General features: G+C 42.5%; 1 protein-coding gene across 6 annotated transcripts in view; it reads left to right on the top strand.

Moving 5' to 3' along the window:
- The first annotated feature begins 9,147 nt into the window (after positions 1-9,147).
- The window catches only part of LOC115156074 (protein TANC1), a 179,305-nt gene continuing 170,377 nt past the window's right edge, over positions 9,148-18,075 (top strand). For 4 of the 6 annotated variants that reach the window (XM_029703330.1, XM_029703329.1, XM_029703327.1 and 1 more), the window contains exon 1: positions 9,148-9,338. The gene's annotated coding sequence lies outside the window, so the exon portion shown is untranslated. The remainder of the gene's footprint in view (positions 9,339-18,075) is intronic. The other 2 variants (XM_029703331.1, XM_029703328.1) reach the window with 1 other exon arrangement.

Genomic DNA, 18,075 nt, shown 5'->3' with positions numbered 1-18,075 from the left:
GTGGCGAATAACCTTTGTCAAGGAAATGTCAACCCTGAGATCATTGTTTCAATTCCCAATACAATTTCATTACGGCAACTGGTTTCAATTGAGAAAATACTTGTATTTGACCCATAAAAGGAGGGGGGGGGGGGGGGGGGGTTCTACTAAGCTATATGGAATCGTTTTAAGAAGGTCATACTAACGTTAATTTTACTATTTGATTTTGAATATTAAGATCCCTTGGAGTATCCCAAAAATATATGTAAAAAATATTTGATGACATTTTTTGGGGCCTTACTGCTGTTACCCATACAAACGCATTGAATAACAGATTCACTACATGGAGATGGTCCCCCCCAAAAAATCTAAAGTTTGTTTGTTCTGAAGTGTCTGTCCTATACCTGAGAGAGAATTATTTTGCATGTATTTAATCCTTTATTTTTGGCACTATACAGTGCATTTGGAAAGTATTCAGACCCCTTGACGTTTTACAAATGTTACGTTACATCCTTATTCTAAAAGGGATACAATTATTTTTCCCTCATCAATCTACACACAATACCCCATAACTGATGAAATCAAGATTTAAATCTTTGGCTTGAATGCCAAGTGTCACGTCTGGATGAAACCTGGCACCATCTCTACGGTGAAGCATGGTGGTGGCAGCCATCATGCTGTGGGGATGTTTTTCAGCGGCAGGGACTGGGAGACTAGTCAGGATCGAGGAAAAGATGAACGGAGCAAAGTACAGAGAGATCCTTGGTGAAAACCTGCTTCAGATCGCTCAGGACCTCAGACTGGGGCGAAAATTCACCTTCCAAGAGGACAACGACCCTAAGCACACAGCCAACATAAGGCAGGGGCTGCTTTGGGACAAGTCTCAATGTCCATGAATGGCCCAGCCAGAGCCCGGACTTGAACCCAATCGAACATCTCTAGAGAGATCTGAAAATATCTGTGCAGAGACGCTCCCCATCCAACCTGACAGAGCTTGAGAGAATCTGCGGAGAAGAATGGGAGAAACTCCCCAAATACAGGTGTGCCAAGCTTGTGGAGTCATAACCAAGAAGACCCGAGACTGTAATCGCTGCCAAAGGTGCTTCAAAAAAGTACCGACTAAAGGGTCTGAATACTTATGTAAATGTCATATTTCAGTTTAATACATTTGCAACCATTTCTAAACACCTGTTTTTGCTTTGTCATCATGGGGTATTGTGTGTAGATTGTTGAGGGGAAAAACAATTTAATCCATTTTAGAATAAGGCTGTAATGTAACAAAATGTGGAAAAGGGAAGGGGTCTGAATATTTTCTGAATGCACTGTATACTTCCATTCATTTTTTCAACTGGTACCTGGGGACCTTCAGACGAGACTTGCTAGGCCTGTGGGCATCCGAGAGAAAAACAACCGACGTGTACATGTACATGAGAGTCTCACCTTTCCATATTAGTGTGTAGCCCAAACCGTTCGGACGCTACAGACGATTTTGTGAGAAGACCTATTTTCGGGATGTCTCATGGTCTGACAAACATCGCTCTAGCTCTGTCACCTTTCACCACAGATGCGGAAGTGCATGCGGATGCGGTGGATTGTGACGTATCCAATGCAAAAAAAACGTCTCTAACTGACAGATTTTTATGGGAATTTGTATTATTATGCTAATTTGATTTCCGTGGGGCGCGGAGATCAACCTTATTAACAGGGAAGCAATTACATTTTTTCAAGAGCTACAAAAGTTTATATCTGTGATTCTCCTCACATACTCTTCACCCAAACCTTTGGTACCTTCTGTGTATGTAATTATGAGGCCTCATAGTCTCTTGTGGAGGGATGGAGTGGTTGATGGTATGCTGAGTTGCAGATGGACAGGGCGCATTTCCCTGCCAAGATCGCTCAGGACCTCAGACTGGGGCGAAAATTCACCTTCCAAGAGGACAACGACCCTAAGCACACAGCCAACATAAGGCAGGGGCTGCTTTGGGACAAGTCTCAATGTCCATGAATGGCCCAGCCAGAGCCCGGACTTGAACCCAATCGAACATCTCTAGAGAGATCTGAAAATATCTGTGCAGAGACGCTCCCCATCCAACCTGACAGAGCTTGAGAGAATCTGCGGAGAAGAATGGGAGAAACTCCCCAAATACAGGTGTGCCAAGCTTGTGGAGTCATAACCAAGAAGACCCGAGACTGTAATCGCTGCCAAAGGTGCTTCAAAAAAGTACCGACTAAAGGGTCTGAATACTTATGTAAATGTCATATTTCAGTTTAATACATTTGCAACCATTTCTAAACACCTGTTTTTGCTTTGTCATCATGGGGTATTGTGTGTAGATTGTTGAGGGGAAAAACAATTTAATCCATTTTAGAATAAGGCTGTAATGTAACAAAATGTGGAAAAGGGAAGGGGTCTGAATATTTTCTGAATGCACTGTATACTTCCATTCATTTTTTCAACTGGTACCTGGGGACCTTCAGACGAGACTTGCTAGGCCTGTGGGCATCCGAGAGAAAAACAACCGACGTGTACATGTACATGAGAGTCTCACCTTTCCATATTAGTGTGTAGCCCAAACCGTTCGGACCCTACAGACGATTTTGTGAGAAGACCTATTTTCGGGATGTCTCATGGTCTGACAAACATCGCTCTAGCTCTGTCACCTTTCACCACAGATGCGGAAGTGCATGCGGATGCGGTGGATTGTGACGTATCCAATGCAAAAAAAACGTCTCTAACTGACAGATTTTTATGGGAATTTGTATTATTATGCTAATTTGATTTCCGTGGGGCGCGGAGATCAACCTTATTAACAGGGAAGCAATTAAATTTTTTCAAGAGCTACAAAAGTTTATATCTGTGATTCTCCTCACATACTCTTCACCCAAACCTTTGGTACCTTCTGTGTATGTAATTATGAGGCCTCATAGTCTCTTGTGGAGGGATGGAGTGGTTGATGGTATGCTGAGTTGCAGATGGACAGGGCGCATTTCCCTGCCAATGACTGCCCATTCCCAGCCATCTGACAGGGTCGATTGCCCCTCTGACGTCTGCTGTACTGCTGAAAAAACACTTGAGTCCAACAATAACCTTGCCTCACAGAGGGGAGGAGGAATAAGAGGGACTCTGTTGCTTTCTTAAAAATCATATTCTGTTATATTTTAATAAAACACAACATTTATTCTGCTCAAGAAAATAATTATAGGCATTGTAAAAAACTTTTTGTTTTACTAATAGTTTTTTTTATACCAATTAGATCTAAAAAAACACTGACGTGAAAAGATCGAATGTGATTGGTCAAACGACCAATTAGTGGAAAAAATATCAGAATTGGGCTACCTGTCTAAACGCAGCCAATGTGGCCTAGCGTACTTCTGTGGTTGTTGTATTTGTCTGTTTTTGTATATTCACTTGATTTTAGAGGGCACAACATGTTGGATCATTGGTCATTGGTCAATTGTACAGGTGACCAGGAAGTAGGAATGCACAGATATTGAGAGCAGGAAATTGCATCTACCTGTATGGAATTCTTCCTATATTTATTATTATTTTTTATCTTTGCTGCCAGTGGCGATTTTAGGATGTAAATCTTGGTGGGGCAAACAAAAACCAAAAAATGGGGATGCATGCCAGCAAAGCCAATACACAACACAATACTAAACAATACATTAATTACACTATTACCGTGTCAAACTATGCCCACATACTGTTAGGGCCTACATAAAGCTCTCCCAACTGCAGAGCTTTCTTTTCAGCACCATGGAGTGAATCCTTACCACTGCTACACGAGGCTATCAGCGGAGCCTTGTCTGGCAGCGAAACAATTCATTCAGCCTCATTTACTGCCTTCTAAAAAAACAAAGCTGATATGGCTGACTTGCTTAAATAAATGTGGTTTCTACTGACAATTGAGATGTATAAACTATGGCATAAGGGGACGACGAGCAGATAAGAGGCAATCCGTAATTTCGATTCATACATAAATGAGCGAGCTAAGACGGACGTAGTCAATATAACTATTTGTATACCAAGTCAAAACCGTAGGATAAATAAAAGGGGCATACAAGCAGACAATGAAAGCTCTTACAATATTCAATGATTACATTTCTCTAAAACAGGCTATAGGCACCACCAAGTGTGCCAAGTCAGAACACTAGGCTAAGTTATGAGGGGAAAGGGACCAAATTATTAGCGTGAGGCACATGGGCTACCAACAGCTTACTACACAACATACACTTACATTTACTTCCTTAGCTACAGTATACATATCTACCTGGCATATTTCATAATTTATGCAACAGCATACAAGACATTTTTGGACTCACCTTGTTGTGCAGTGCTCACTTGAACAGGAAGGTGGTGTGGCGGTCCTTGTGGGCAAATTTTGTCATCAAACTTTGTCATCTAAGTCTGGCATTCTCTGGATTTATGGTGCTTTCAAGACAACTGGGAACAAGGTTGAATCACGTCGGAGCTCTAGAAAGAGGCCCGAGTTGGAGGACTGTACAAAACGTATTTTTCCAGTCGTAGCTAGTTTTTTTCAGAGTTCGCAGTCGTCCTGAACTCATTGAAGTCTGAGATTTCCCAATTCCGAGTTTCCAGTTGTTTTGAACGCAGCAGAAGTCATGCTAGATTGACAGCATGGCCAATGCCCATGGTGTTGAATGTTTATCCTTTTATGCTTGGAAAAGAGACCCTTACACTCAGACTTGGACCACACACCCACTCCACTGAATAGCAGGCTAGTGATTGCTTTGCAACGCTTGCTGTTAGCCACTGATTAGTTTCAACCACTCATTGTTGAATTTGCGATTTTTAACTTGTTGTGTCCAATGGCCCAAGCCCTCACCCTCCGATCCAACAGGTCCCAGACGTCCTCAATGGGATTGAGATTCGGGCTCTTCGGGGTAGGGTTTGGCCGTGGTAGGTCGTGATTATAAATAAGAATTTGTTCTTAACTGACTTGTCTAGTTAAATAAAAGAAAAATATTAAATCTATAATTTCTCTTCATTTGAAAAGGATTTGGCAGTAGATTGTTGACATGATTTATGATAATGACTGCTTTCTAACTTGCTAGCTAAGATTTTAAAAGTATGACGTTGAAATTATCAGTCCAGTCAAGGCTACGGTAGATAAACTCAGCAAAAAAAGAAACGTGCCTTTTTCAGGGCCCTGTCTTTCAAAGATAATTCATAAAAATCCCCCCAAATTTAACAGATCTTCATTGTAGTGTTTAAACACTGTTTACCATGCTTGTTCAATGAACCATAAACAATTAATGAAAATGCACCTGTGGAACGGTTGTTAAGACACTAACAGCTTACTGACTGTAGGCAATTAAGGTCACAGTTATGAAAACTTAGGACACTAAAGAGGCCTTTCTACTGACTCTGAAAAACACCAAAAGAAAGATTCTCAAGGTCCCGGTTCATCTGTGTGAACGTGCCTTAGGCATGCTGCAAAGAGGCATGAGGACTGCAGACGTGGCCAGGGCAATAAATTGCTATGTCCGTACTGTGAGACGCCTAAGACAGCACTACAGAGAGACAGGACGGACAGCTGATCGTTCTCGCAGTGGCAGACCAAATGTAACAACAACTACACAGGATCGGTACATCCGAACATCACACCTGTGGGACAGGTACAGGATGGCAAGAACAGCTGCCCCAGTTACACCAGGAACGCACAATCCCTCCATCAGTGCTCAGACTGTCCGCAATAGGCTGAGAGAGGCTGGACTGAGGGCTTGTAAACCTGTTGTAAGGCAGGTCCTCACCAGACATCACCGGCAACAATGCCAGCTATGTGCACAAACCCACCGTCGCTGGACCAGACATGACTGTGAAAATGTGCTGTTCAGTGATGTGTCGCGGTTTTGTCTCACCAGGGGTGATGGTCGGATTCTCGTTTATCGTCGAAGGAATGAGCGTTACACCAAGGCCTGTACTCTGGAGCGGGATCGATTTGGAGGTGGAGGGTCCGTTGTGGTCTGGGGCGGTGTCTCACAGCATCATCGGACTGAGCTTGTTGTCATTGCAGGCAATCTCAACGCTGTGCGTTACAGAGAAGACATCCTCCTCCCTCATGTGGTATCCTTCCTGCAGGCTCATCCTGGCATGACCCTCCAGCATGACAATGCCACCAGACATACTACTTGTTCTGTGCGTGATCTTCTGCAAGACACGATTGTCAGTGTTCTGCCATGGCCAGGGAAGAGCCCGAATCTCAATCCCATTGAGTACGTCTGGGACCTCTTGGATCGGAGAGTGAGGGCTAGGGCCATTCCCCCCAGAAATGTCCGGGAACTTGCAGGTGCCTTGGTGGAAGAGTGGGGTAACATCTCACAGCAAGAACTGGCAAATCTGGTGCAGTCCATGAGGAGGAGATGCACTGCAGTACTTAATGCAGCTGGTGGCCACACCAGATACTGACTGTTACTTTTGAATTTGACCCCTTCTCCTTTGTTCAGGGACACATTATTCCATTTTTGTTAGTAACATGTCTGTGGAACTTGTTCAGTTTATGTCTCAGTTGTTGAATCTTGTTATGTTCGTACAAATATTTACACATGTTAAGTTTGCTGAAAATAAAACGCAGTTGACAGTGAGAGGACGTTTCTTTTTTTGCTGAGTTTATATTGTGGCCAATGACCTTGAGCCTTCTTGGAGGGGCACTTTTAATGTAACTCTATGGCAGCACCCAAGGCGCTTGAATTTTCGAGCTCTCCCAGTAGATTTTACAGTGACGTAATGTCCCCATGAATGACTTTACACTGAGCCAATCTCTGCGCAACTGGAGAACATTACCAACCGCTGCGCTCAGTTTTTTCCACTGGCTGCCCCACCACCACAGAAAGCACTGAGCTAGACTGAAACACCTGCATTTTGGAACTGCCTTACTGAAGAAAGCATCAAAGAGACCATGTTTAAATGCGACTTTACTGACTCAAGAATTATTTATTGACTCTGTCAATCACCGTATTCTTATCTGCAGACTCAATAGCCTTGGTTTTTCTAATGACTGCCTTGCCTGGTTCACCAACTACTTTGCAGACAGAATTCAATGTGTCAAATTGGAGGGCATGTTGTCCGGACTTCTGGCAGTCTCTATGGGAGTACAACAGGGTTCAATTCTCGGGCCGACTCTTTTCTCTGTATATATCAATGATGTCGCTCTTGCTGCGGGCGATTCCCTGATCCACCTCTACACAGACGACACCTTTCTGTATACTTCTGGCCCTTCCTTGGACACTGTGCTAACAAACCTCCAAACGAGCTTCAATGCCATACAACACTTCTTCCGTGGCCTCCAACTGCTCTTAAACGCTAGTAAAACCAAATGCATGCTTTTCAACCATTCGCTGCCCGCACCTGCCCGCCCGGCTAGCATCACCACCCTGGACGGTTCCGACTTAGAATATGTGGACAACTATAAATACCTAGGTGTTTGGTTAGACTGTAAACTCTCCTTCCAGACTCATATTAAACATCTCCAATCCAAAATCAAATCTAGAATCGGATTTCTATTTCGTAACAAAGCATCTTTCACTCACGCTGCCAAACTTACCCTAGTAAAACGGACTATCCTACCGATCCTCGACTTCGGCGATGTCATCTACAAAATAGCTTCCATTACTCTACTCAGCAAACTGGATGCAGTCTATCACAGTGCCATCCGTGTTGTTACCAAATCACCTTATACCACCCACCACTGCGACCTGTACGCTCTAGTCGGCTGGCCCTCGCTACATATTCGTCGCCAGACCCACTGGCTCCAGGTCATCTATAAGTCTATGCTAGGTAAAGCTCCGCCTTATCTCAGTTCATTGGTCTCGATAACAACACCCACCCGTAGCACACGTTCCAGCAGGTATATCTCACTGATCATCCCCAAAGCCAACACCTCATTTTGCTGCCTTTCCTTCCAGTTCTCTGCTGCCAGTGACTGGAACGAATTGCAAAAATCGCTGAAGTTGGAGACTTTTATTTCCCTCACCAACTTTAAACATCAGCTACCTGAGCTGCTAACCGATCGCTGCAGCTGTACATAGTCCATCTGTAAATTGCCCACCCAATCTACCTACCTCATCCCCATACTGTTTTTTATTTTATTTACTTTTCTGCTCTTTTGCACACCAGTATTTCTACTTGCACATCATCATATGCTTATTTATCACTCCAGTGTTAATTTGCTAAATTGTATGGCCTAATTATTGCCTACCTCCTCATGCCTTTTGCACACACTGTATATATACTTTTTTTCCCTACTGTGTCATTGACTTGTTTATTGTGTTATTGGCTTGTTTATTGTTTACTCCATGTGTAACTCTTGTTCCATGTGTTGTTGTCTGTGTCACACTGCTTTGCTTTATCTTGGCCAGGTCGCAGTTGTAAATGAGAACTTGTTCTCAACTAGCCTACCTGGTTAAATAAAGGTGAAATAAAAAAACATTGTTTGCAAACTGATACGTGACATGCAACACAATTATGTATGTTTTATATTTTTTTAGCTAAACAGGTGGGGCTCAAAAGAGCTGGGGCTCTGCCACACCTGCCCTGAATGACAGGTCGGCACTGTTTGCCTCTAATAAATGGACAAAAGAAGCAACCAAAGATCTATGATCTTTGTTCTGCACTGGTTCATGAACATTTGCTATACCACCGGTGCTAGGTGGGTTGTCAGGAACTTTTGACTAGGTTGGTATTAGCGGTTGCCAAGTGTCATGAAAAAATTGTTTTAAAGTTGCACATAAAAAATAGTTTATAATAGTTTTTTTTATTTGTTTTCAGACCGGTCGCTCCCATCTTGAAAATACTAAGTAATATAGTGGACTAAAGTTTTCTTTTAATGATATTAGTTTGTTCCTCACGGTGTCGCCATACACCTGACTATAATGGGTACAATGAGCAAAGCCGTATCCACATTTGATTTACTTTACATTAAATCATCACTCAATGAAGGACTCACCCAGTAATCCTCGTTTAACAAATAATGATACACTACGTCACCACATCAGATACACGTAATATAATGTCATATAGGCCAATTTCATCGTATGGGACACAGTACAAAAATAGAAGTCGTTTTCTTCCCATCATCAATGTGCGTCGTCACTACTGTAGTTTGATTAAATAAGAGCATGCACATGAGGCTTGGTTACTTGGTTACTTGGTTACAAGTCCGGTGCTGTTGATGCGCAGTTTGCGTACCGGACCAGCTCTAAATGACCTCATGGAGTAGAGTAGCCTACTAGTCTAGAGAGGGAGGAGCTCGCGCCCTACCTTCGGTCCATCAAGGGATTCATGTGGAGTTAAGCTGTCGGAAAACTTTTTCTACTGGGATATCCATGACATTTACCAGGTAAATATTGGACTTTTAAGTTCAGTGTTTTCGTCTTTGTTCAAATATCAAGTACAGCTTGGACTGTGTTTGCTTCGTTTTGAGGAGAAAGTAGCATAACTAGCTATTATTACTAGCTTTTCTCCAGCTGTCTAACGTTACTAGCTGACGTTAGTGAAGGAAGAGCTAGCAAGGAGAATATGTTGGGACATGTCTCAGACTGGAAGCGCTGTGAGTTCACATTGAAGAGAGAAACAGAACGTTAATAAACGTGGGTTTATTATAGTGAGCGATATGGCCTCACTTTAAATACATGATTCTTGAGCAAAGTATGGGGGGGGGGCTCTTGTGAAGTGCCTTTGACAGCTTGAGCTTCTCGGCAAGCTGTCACGTCTTAGCAAAAATATTTTTTCAGACATTTCTATTGAGTCCAACCATAACTGAAACTTCTGAAAAGTTCAAAAACTAGATGTGCAACGTGTCAGGTATTGTCGCTGTTATCAATCAGTCCGCTCAGAACTTTGACTACCTAAATAATTTTGGCCTTATTTGATCTTAGTCGCACACTGAAACTGCCGCACATTGGTGTGCATAGGAAATGTGTAAAATGTCAGCAATGCATCCCTACGAGAAACTAAAAAAGCAGTTGTTGACTTTGCTACTAGAAATAACATGGTAATGGTATAGTAACACCTTAGTTACACACCACGAAAACATTTGGCCAGACACCAATTAATTTAAGTACAGTATAGGCAAGTTATATTTTTTTCAGGGTAGCTAGAACACCAAACACTGTGTGCCATAGTAGAATAACGGTTAACCCCCTTTTCAGCCTTATCCTCAAAGCCTTTCTTCCATTTTACCATACTGTTCTCGTGTTGTTACCCCTCTATAACAAAACAAAGTAGTCCTATGTGGTGTATTACCCTGAAACAAGATACTCAAATTATATCAATGTCACTGAGAAACGAACTTGTTACTATACTGTTACCAATGTTATTGCACATTATTCTGTACTGTAATGTAAAGTGCTAAAAATGATACCCTGTCCTTAGTGGATCTGATTTGTTTTATTATTACATAGTAATGTGGTCTTGTTGATGCTTGAACTGTATTCTTAGATGAGATGTGGTGGTTTTGAAATCAAGACCTAAGCCATATGCAGTAATCTTGCTCACCCACATGGGTTTGAGTCATGTTGAAGTAAGGTCGTGTCTACACTTGACACTTACATGCGACTTCTGCTATCAGAATACGAAAATGTCATTTCGTATTTCGTCATTTCGTCATTTCGTCATTTCGTCATTTCGTATTTCGTATTCTGATTCTGTCTAGACACACAAAAGTCACTTTGTGGTCTCTCTCTCTCTCTCCCTCCCTCTCTCTACCGCCCCTGCTGTCTCAACCTCTGAATGCTCGGCTATGAAAAGCCAACTTACATTTACTCCTGAGGTGCTGACCTGTTGCACACTCTACAACCACTGTGATTATTATTTTACCCTGCTGGTCATTTATGAACGTTTGAACATCTTGAAGAACGATCTGGCCTTAATTAATGGCCATGTACTCTTATAATTTCCACCAGACACAACCAGATGAGGGCTGGCCACCCCCTCAGAGCCTGGTTCCTCTCTAGGTTTATTCCTAGGTTCCGTCTTTTCTAGGGAGTTTTCTTAGTCACCGTGCTTCTACATCTGGATTGCTTGCTGTTTGGGGTTTTAGGCTGGGTTTCTGCATAAGCACTTTGTGACATCTGTTGATGTAAAAAGGGCTTTATAAATACATTTGATTTGATTTGGTCAGATTGTGTTCAGATCTGTCTGACCACTTCAGGTGGTTAGGGATGCATTGTGTGTGGATTTATCCTCAGTCTGGGCGCAATCAAGCTACCGAAAGCGCATACTGTGGGCGACGTCATTAGCACTCCTCCCACAAGTCTCTAGAAAACGTGTGTTTTGTGACCGAGAGGCACCTTTTCATTATAACGTTGGAAGAAATACATTCCTAGAGTGTGAGGAATGTGTTTGCTGGCCTCATAAATGCTAGCAGCTAGCTAATATTTGGAAAAAATATGTTCTGTTTGGCTAGAGTTACGCTAACCCGTTTGCGATCCCTTTAGCGTTGCTTGCTAGTTTGCTGGCTAGCTACAGAGGTTAGCTGGCTAGTTAGCTACAGTAGTAAGCTACAAAGGTTAGCTACAGTAGTTAGCTACTGCCGTCAGTTGTTGTTGTGTTATTTTCATATTTTGCCTATTCCACCATTTGTAGAATGCATACTGGCATTTGAATATAGTGCGGGAAAAGGGAATCCGGACACACTGGACACGGTTGACACATGTAGGTGTAGATGCATGATGCGTTCGGAGTTCCATGATCAGAACTCTACGATCAGAATACTAAAACTGCATGATCTGTCAAGTCATGGACACTTATAGTCTCCACCCGGCACAGCCAGAAGAGGACTGGTCACCCCTTAGAGCTCTAGCTTTCTTCCTAGGTTCCTGCCTTTCTAGGAAGTTTTTCCTAGCCACTGTGCTTCTGCATCTGCATTGCATGCTGTTTTAGGCTGGGTTTCTGTATAAGCACTTAGTGACATGTGCTGATGTAAAAGGGGTTATGGGGCTTTATACATACATTTGATTTGCTTTAGACAAGCCCTAAATTTGTTTTATGCTTACATAAGACACTTACTTGCTTGTTGGAACTCATGTTGACCTCAGATGCTTTAACACCCCCTAGTGTCGATGTCCGCGCCTCCGTGATTAGCATAATAAAAAAAATCCCCATCAAAATCTGTAATTTTAAGCTAGGGATATCAGATTTTTGTATGGGCTGCGTCTCAATCCACCACATCCGCCGGTGTCACCCTGTGTTTCTATGGGTTAAGACAGTAAGGCGAAAGGTAAATAACCGATGACAGAAATTAGCCCAGTTTTAACTTTATAGGACAATTTCCAAACATTTCTACATTCATAACCTTTACAGAATTAGTCTATTATCCATTTCACAATCATGAAATATATGCTTAAAAAGATTTTCAGCTCAACAAGATGCAAGGTAGAGCTACCTGTGCAGCTGACAGGTGCTTGCTTGTGATGACAGGACTGAAGTGTGAACTGTCATAATAGTTTATCTGAAGAAAAAAGATTTTATCATGCATTTGTGAAGTTATGTAGGCTAGCCTTTGAAGTGCCAACAAGGTCTGTAGTCACAGCAGAGAACCTAGTTCCCATGGTTCATAGCCAGTTGGCCAATAACAGGTGCTTGCACCAAGGAGACAATGTTGGGGCTGAGGAGTCAATGGAGCCACTGACCAGAGAGTGTTCAGGGGGCTTTGAATCAGTGTCCAAACAGCATCCACATTGTGGCACATTATTCAAGTAATAAGGAACGATATTGAATGTCTACTGACTTTAAGAGTTTAATTAATATAATAATGTATGGCATTTAGCAGATGCTTTTCTCCAAAGTGACTTACAGTCATGCATAGAAATGTGTACACCAGAATTGATTTGTGTGGCAAAGACTGGAAAGTGTGTGGAGTTTGCAGAGCTCTCTGTGTCAGTTGGTTTTGTAAAATAAAATGTTATTGGAAGGATTCTGCTCTAATCTGGTTGTGGGCTAATGTCTATTAGGTTGACACCAATAACAAATGTGGCTGAAGGAGGTCAGTCCACCTTCCAGAGGCAAGAAGTTGGGTGGGATGGAGTGTTTGTTTGAAACAGCAAATTGATGATTTGTATTCACACTCCCAGTTTGATTCATAGATCATTATGGGAATGTTTTTATTGTGTCATGGTTGTTTCAGTGGTTTGAGGGGCCTGTTGTGAAATGATCCTTTATTAACAGTGGCTGTTGCCCCTCTGTGTCATGCCAACCCCATGCACGAGGTTGCTCGTTGCAAGCCCTCTGATGTAATTACTTTAACCTCTCTAGGGCAGGTGGCACCAAATTTTCCCACCTACGTAACAGCCAGTTGAATCCTGTGGCGCGATTTTCAAATACCTTCAATTTCTCAAACATATGACTATTTTACAGCTATTTAAAGACAAGACTCTTGTTAATCTAACCACACTGTCCGATTTCAAAAAGGCTTTACAACGAAAGCAAAACATTAGATTATGTCAGCAGAGTACCCAGCCAGAAATAATCAGACACCCATTTTTCAAGCTAGCATATAATGTCACAAAAACCCAGAAGACAGCTAAATGCAGCACTAAGCTTTGATGATCTTCATCAGATGACACACCTAGGACATTATGTTATACAATACATGCATGTTTTGTTCAATCAAGTTCATATTTATATCAAAAACCATCTTTTTACATTAGCATGTGACGTTCAGAACTAGCATACCCCCCGCAAACTTCCGGCGAATTTACTAACAATTTACTAAATTACTCACGATAAACGTTCACAAAAAGCATAACAATTATTTTAAGAATTATAGATACAGAGCTCCTCTATGCACTCGATATGTCCGATTTTAAAATAGCTTTTTGGTGAAAGCACATTTTGCAATATTCTAAGTAGATAGCCCGGCATCACAGGGCTAGCTATTTAGACACCCAGCAAGTTTAGCCTTCACCAAAATCAGATTTACTATTAGAAAAGTTTGATTACCTTTCCTGTTCTTCGTCAGAATGCACTCCCAGGACTTCTACTTCAATAACAAATGTTGGTTTGGTCCCAAATAATCCATAGTTATGTTCCAACAGCGGCGTTTTGTTAGTGCGTTCAGGACACTATCCGAATGGTAAATAAGGGTCACGCGCACGGCGCATTTCGTGACAAAAGATTTCTAAATATTTCATTACCGTACTTCGAAGCATGTCAACCGCTGTTTAAAATCAATTTTTATGCCATTTTTCTCGTAAAAAAGCGATAATATTCCGACCGGGAATCTGCAATTAGGTAAACAGCCGAAAGAAAATATATCACTGGGTCGACTCGGGCACGCGCCTAATTCCTTTGTCCTCTGATCGGCCTCTTGGCAAAGGCGATAATGTGTTTCAGCCTGGGGCTGCCTCGACATCGTTCAGCTTTTTCCCGGGCTCTGAGAGCCTATGGGAGCCGTGGGTAGTGTCACGTTACAGCTAAGATCCTGACTCTTCAATAAACAGAGGCAAGAACAACAACACCTTGTCAGACAGGCCACTTCCTGCATGAAATCTTCTCAGGTTTTTGCCTGCCATATGAGTTCTGTTATACTCACAGACACCATTCAAACAGTTTTAGAAACTTTAGGGTGTTTTCTATCCAAAGCCAATAATTATATGCATATTCTAGTTACTGGGCAGGAGTAGTAACCAGATTAAATCTGGTACGTTTTTTATCCGGCCGTGTAAATACTGCCCCCTAGCCCTAACAGGTTAAACATCATTGTAGTATTTGAAGAGTTCCCATGGCCAAATAAATCCAGAAGAAGGTATCTGTGTAGATTGTCATAATAAGAGGTTGTTTTATTATTAATGTGATATAACTAGACGCTATTATTTGTCTGCGGTCATAGGATCCCTCACAGTTAATAATAGGATGATACTGATATACAATAATTTTATCATTGGTTCTTAGTGCTATGATCTGCTCAGTACAGCTGCCATTGGCTAGCCTAATTTAAAAATTGTACACAGGCTATTACATTCACCAGTTTCTAGCCTATGGGGTACGAGGCATTGTGTAATTGCATTAGGTACAATTTCTGAAGGGTTCAAAGCAGTTTGTATCTAAACATTCGCCTTAACTCTTTTAACCCCACCATTTAATTGCACTTCTTCCCTCTAGGCATCAATTAAAATGTAGCAGAATGACAGATGCATATTGAGTTGCCTATGTATATTGGTGGAGGATTTGGTTTCTGAACATGAGAGCAGCTCCGGTAGAGAGAACAGAGAGAATGTGGTGAGCAAACAAAGCTACTGTATGACACTGTGAAATTTCAGTGACCTCATTAGCGCACTGAGAACATACAGTTTAGAAACCACAATTATTTTGGTCTGCCAAATGTTTTATGATTGCACGCTTTAATCAACACATTCGACTCAATGAGGCATTTCATTAAACTGACATGGGAATTGTACATTTATGAAAGGACTCCCATAAAAACCCTCAGTGGGGCTACAGTACTGTATGAGATCCTAAGCCTGTGTGTGAGCACAACCAAATGGTTTTAACAGTACCTTCTGATGAAACAGCTGTTATTAACATTTTTGTTAAGCATTTAGAAAGCCCCAGAGAGAAATGGAGGGGTAGATAGTTGTGTTGTTATCACTGTGGAGTATAAGAGGAGCTGGGTCTCCGCTCAGGCTGTGACCAATTGTATTCAGACCCCTTCCCTTTTTCCACATTTTGTTACATTAAAGCCTTATTTTAAGATGTCTTAAATTCTTTTCCCCCCTCATCAATCTACACACAATACCCCATCATGACAAAGCGAAAACAGGTTTTTAGAAATTTTTGCAAAAAACATAAATACCTTATTTACATTAGTATTCAGAGACTCGAAATTGAGCTCAGGTGCATCCTGTTTCCATTGATCATCCTTGCAATCTTTCTACAACTTGATTGGAGTCCACCTGTGGTAAATTCAATTGATTGGACATGATTTGGAAAGGCACATACCTGTCTATATAAGGTCCTACAGTTGACAGTGCATGGCAGAGCAAAAACCAAGCCATGAGTTTGAAGGAATTGTCCGTAAAGCTTCGAGACAGGATTGTATCGAGGCACAGATCTGGGGAAGGGTACCAAAACATTTCTGCAGCATTGAAGGTCCCCAAGAACACAGTGTCCTCCATCATTCTTAAGTGGAAGATGTTTAGAACCACCAACTTCCTAGAGCTGGCAGCCCGGCCAAACTGAGCAATCGGGGGAGAAGGGCCTTTGTCAGGGAGGTGACCAAGAACCCGATGGTCACTGACAGAGCTCCAGAGTTCCTTTGTGGAGATGAACCATCTCTGCAGCACTCCACCAATCAGGCCTTTATAGTAGAGTGGCAGGACGGAAGCCACTGCTAAGTAAAAGGCACATGACAGCCCACTTGGAGTTTGCCAAAAGGCATCTAAAGGACTCTCAGTCCATGAGAATCAAGATTATCTGGTCTGATGAAACCAAGATTGAGCTCAATGGCCTGAATGCCAAGTGCCACGTCTGGAGGAAACCTGCCACCATCCCTACAGTGAAGCATGATGGTGGCAGCATCATGCTGGCGGGATGTTTTTCAGCGGCAGGGACTGGGAGACTAGTCAGGATCGAGGGAAAGATGAACGGAGTAAAGTACAGAGAGATCCTTGATGAAAACTTGCTCCAGAGCGCTTCGGACCTCAGACTGGGGAAAAGGTTCACCTTCCAACAAGACAACGACCCTAAGCACACAGCCAAGACAATACATTCAAGTCTCTGAATGTCCTTGAGTGGCCCAGCCAAAGCCCGGACTTGAAGCTGATCGAACATCTATGGAGAGACCTGAAAATAGCTTTGCAGCCAACCTGACAGAGCTTGAAAGGATCTGCAGGGAAGAATGGGTGAAACTCCCCAAATACAGGTGTGCCAAGCTTTTAGCGTCATACCCAAGAAGACTCAAAGCTGTAGTCGTTGACAAAGGTCCTTCAACAAAGTACTGAGTAAAGTATTTTTTTTTAGACATTTGCCAACATTCTAAAAACCTGTTTTTGCTTTGTCATTATGAGGTATTGTGTGTAGATTGATGAGTGGAAAAAATATATTTCATCCCTTTTAGAATAAAATGTGGAAAAAGTCAAGGGGTCTGAATACATTCCGAATGTACTATATGTAAACCCTGAATTGCTAATGCTATGTATAGGCCAATCAAATCAAATCAAATGTATTTATAAAGCCCTTTCTACATCAGTCGATGTCACAAAGTGCTGGACAGAAACCCAGCATAAAACCCCAAACAGCAAGCAATGCAGATGTAGAACATGGTGGCTAGGAAAAACTCCCTAGAAAGGCCAGAACCTAGGAAGAAACCTAGAGAGGAACCAGGCACTGAGGGGTGGCCAGTCCTCTTCTGGCTGGGCCGGGTGGAGATTATAACAGAACATGGCCAAGATGTTCAAACGTTCATAGGTGACCAGCAGGGTCAGATAATAATAATCACAGTGGTTGTCGAGGGTGCAACAGGTCAGCACCTCAGGAGTAAATGTGAGTTGGCTTTTCATAGCCGATCATTCAGAGATAAAAACAGCAGGTGCGGTAGAGAGAGAGTCCAAAACAGCAGGTCCGGGACAAGGTAGCACGTTCAGTGAACAGGTCAGGGTTCCATAGCTGCAGGTAGAACAATTGAAACTGGAACAGCAGCATGACCAGGTGGACTGGGGACAGCAAGGAGTCATCATGCCAGGTAGTCCTGAGGCATGGTCCTAGGGCTCAGGTCCTGAGAGAGAAAGAGAGAGAGAAAGAGAGAAAAAGAAAGAGAGAGAATTAGAGGGAGCATACTTAAATTCACACAGGACACCGGATGAGACAGGAGAAAAACTCCAGATATAACAGACTGACCTTAGCCCCCCGACACATAAACTATTGCAGCATAAATACTGGAGGCTGAGACAGGAGGGGTCGGGAGACACTGTGGCCCCGTCCACCGATACCTCCGGACAGGGCCAAACAGGCAGGATATAACCCCACCCACTTTGCCAATGAGAGGCTTTGAAGCCACCGGTCGGCCATATTGGCACTCCCCAGAAGAAGCAGTCCTTTATAGGAACTATTGGAATTCTACAGTATTTCAATTAAGTGTT

The sequence above is a fragment of the Salmo trutta genome, chromosome 20 (genome assembly GCF_901001165.1).
Source record: "Salmo trutta chromosome 20, fSalTru1.1, whole genome shotgun sequence".
NCBI classification, from domain to species: domain Eukaryota; kingdom Metazoa; phylum Chordata; class Actinopteri; order Salmoniformes; family Salmonidae; genus Salmo; species Salmo trutta.
Note: the sequence above shows the minus strand (reverse complement) of the source record. Positions and strands in the feature narration are given on the sequence as shown.